The following is a 3,200-nucleotide window of genomic DNA, read 5'->3' on the forward strand; positions in this document are numbered from 1 at the left end:
ACACCATTACTACCTACTGTACTGTAGAAAGGTTTCCCTAGCATGTCTTTAATTGCCTGACTCTTTAAACATTCCTGAACTGTTTAGAAACTAAGATTAATTTAAGAGATCTGCAATACAGCTGCAGCAGCTTAATGCAACTGGAGGAAAGAAAAAAGAAAAACCTCTAAGTATCCTCTTCATGAAGGAAAAAAAGCCCTTGACACAGCTGATCAAACCCAGATACATCAAGTTTTACAAGAAATTGAACTACTTCCCTCTCCTCACCTTACTATCTCTTTTAGTGGAGGAAAATGTAATAAACCTTTTTGTTGGACACTTTTCCAACAGTTTTATAAGGCTGATTTGACACTTACTTCTCAAGAAGCTTTTTTTTTTTTCTGAAACCAAGCATAATTTAAATCATGCAAGCATAAATACTAGAATAAACTCATTCTTAATATTTGGTGCTTGAATGGTTCAGTTATATATACTGAGACCTACTCACTAATCATATGCACTGCTAATTACATCTCATCATTTAAAGACCATCAGTTGACTGAAGCTGGCAGAAGATTATTAGTAGGCTAATCTACATTTAGAGCGGATGATGAGTATTTACATCTGAGATTAGACTTCATTTAACACTCCTTGAAGTTCTCTTTGAAGCTGTGAAAGGCATAAAGTGAACCTTCAAAGATCACCAAGAGTTCAGACTATGTTATACAAAGCAGAAGCAAAATACTGAAAAGGGAAGGCTTGGTGATGGACAGATATGTTATACTTTAGACCTCCCTCCCCAATCACAGCTGATTTATAAGCATTACAAGAGTTGAGAGGTTTATTGTATTATTTCTTTCAGATAAAAGCTTGATCTTCCAAACTTTAATGAAATCACATCATTCTCTACTCCTGTAATTCAGCTGGCCTTTACAATTAGTCCAGTAAGACTTGATACCTTGAATAAAACCATTTAACTATTACTTAATTTGAAAGTACTTTTACTGCTAAAGTCTTATCTGACATTTAGTCATGCTGTACTATTTTCATACAGTTTTTAAAAATAACATAGTGTGCAGAAATTCTTTATTAATATTACCAATACTTTCTTTGAACACTGAAAGCACACAGCAAGAAAGAGGACAAAAAGGGGAATAGGGAAGTTTAGGTCACCTACAAATGCTCCGCCCCACCACCCTGTCAAAGCAGTTAAAAAAAAAAAACATCCGTGAAATAGTTACAGCCTACATGACTGTTCTTAGTTTGTTCCCTACCCTGGTCCCCATTTGCATTCTTCAGCTTCCACAGCTTCTACTCTTTAATGTTGTTCTGTTCCTAACCTGAGCGACATTTTTTCACCAGTTTAAAGCTTCTGGAGAACAACTAGTTCTTGAAAATATATATCAAGAGAGTAAAATGCAACAGGAAAAACAAAATAAGTATAAAAACATCATCGATTCACCTAGACCTAAATTCAGCCTCAGAGTCAGCAACGCAACAATTTCGGGCTCGCAGCTGGTTTATGACTCGTCAGCTCAGACAGTACAGAGTATATGTGGAACAGACAAACTGCTACGTCCAGCTTTCTTCAGTCCAGGAGCTGGATGTGATGACCTCTCCCAGCTCTTTAGACGTTTATGGGCTTTGCTACTAAAGCAGAATAGCAAAGTATTTTGCCTGTTTTACAATACTTTGATTAAATCCCCACAGCCAAACAGTACTGAAAGAAAAACTAATGCTTTCGCATTTACACGGTTTGCTCAAAAGCCGCTGAAATAAGCAAATTATATTACATAAGTGTGCAGTTATGTAGCACTATATGCCAGACACCTACTGCCAGAATTAAAAGGGGCCCACTTCAAGTCAAGTCTCCCATTACAAGGAAAGCCTCCGTGTACTACTGCGACCCCGCCTATTACGCAGCTCAGAGTCTAAAAACTAACCAATGTAAAAACATAATGGATAATTCAATTCCATGAGCCTCACTACACAACAGAACCAAACAAGACTCTCAGGTTTCACCTGCCCTGGAACCAAGAGATGTCAGGGTGCTGGAAATCTGAAGTCTCTCTTATCTATATGTGGAGAGTATAGGACCTAGAATGAAACTCTATGGCCTTCCTATTTCCACCTGCGAGGACAGCTCCTCTGACTTCTGAGGAAGTCCCTCTGACGGCACAGCTCTGTGAGAGGCACAAGGAGTAAGCTGAGACTGCACACTGTGGAATCGCCCACCTCACTCAAATGAAAGCAGCAGTAGTCCATGAGGCAAAGCTTGTGGAGTTTCAAAGAGAAGACACACATATGTGTGTCCATGATGGAGAGAGTCTTGTGGAAAGTGACTACAATACCACCCGGGGTTTTGGGGGTTTTCTTTTTTTTGGTTGCTTTGGGGTTTTTTTTTGGGGGGTGGGGGTTTTTTCTTTCTCTTCATCCCTCCCCAGAGGAGGGAGAAACTACAATATCAGTCAAACTTTTAGATGATTATTTTTTGCATGTATTTCAGACACACAAACCCCATACCACACAATAAGCTTAAAACTGTAGGTCAGTTTCCTGGTTCTGATTTTTTTAGAGCAAACCCACACTAATTCAGTACTATACTCTTAGCTGTATGAAGCTTTTACAAATCTAGTAAGTGGGCCTTTTTTATTCTACATTCACGCTACATATCTGTCAATAAAATTTTTAAAGGGGAATTTTTTTTTATTATTATTTAAAAATGGGACCAAGTAAATCAAAACACAACCTCGGGTCACCACACCTTCAAGTGAAAGTGTTTCAGTTTTATCACTAGGAAAGCTGGCAAACTGGGGTGAGAGGATGCAGCCCAGGGTATCCTCGCCAACTAACCGGATGGGTGCGGGCAGCTCTTTGTTCAAGCCCATCCATCATGTGTTTGATGCAACCAGTACCAGAAGCACGAACTTCCCAGCACGAACAGTCGGCGCATCCCAGATAACGTGTCAGCACAACGAAACTGCGGCGCTGCACGGCGGGTGCCCAAGCTGATTTTCAAAGCTCCCGGGGCCTCGCAGCTCCTGCCCGTTTCAGCCAGAGCTCAGCGCGTCAGGAAAAACTCGCGTCCCCGCACTATGTTGGGAGACGGGGAGAGACAGCCCGGCCACGGCCAACCCACGGGTGGAAGTCGCAAGCGCCGACTCCCAGCGCGCTCGCCGCGGCGAGTTTCTGCTCCAAAACACATCGGGGGGAGGGGGGGT

The sequence above is a fragment of the Athene cunicularia genome (assembly GCF_003259725.1).
Source record: "Athene cunicularia isolate RWA chromosome 3 unlocalized genomic scaffold, athCun1 chr3_part1, whole genome shotgun sequence".
In the NCBI taxonomy this organism is placed as follows: domain Eukaryota; kingdom Metazoa; phylum Chordata; class Aves; order Strigiformes; family Strigidae; genus Athene; species Athene cunicularia.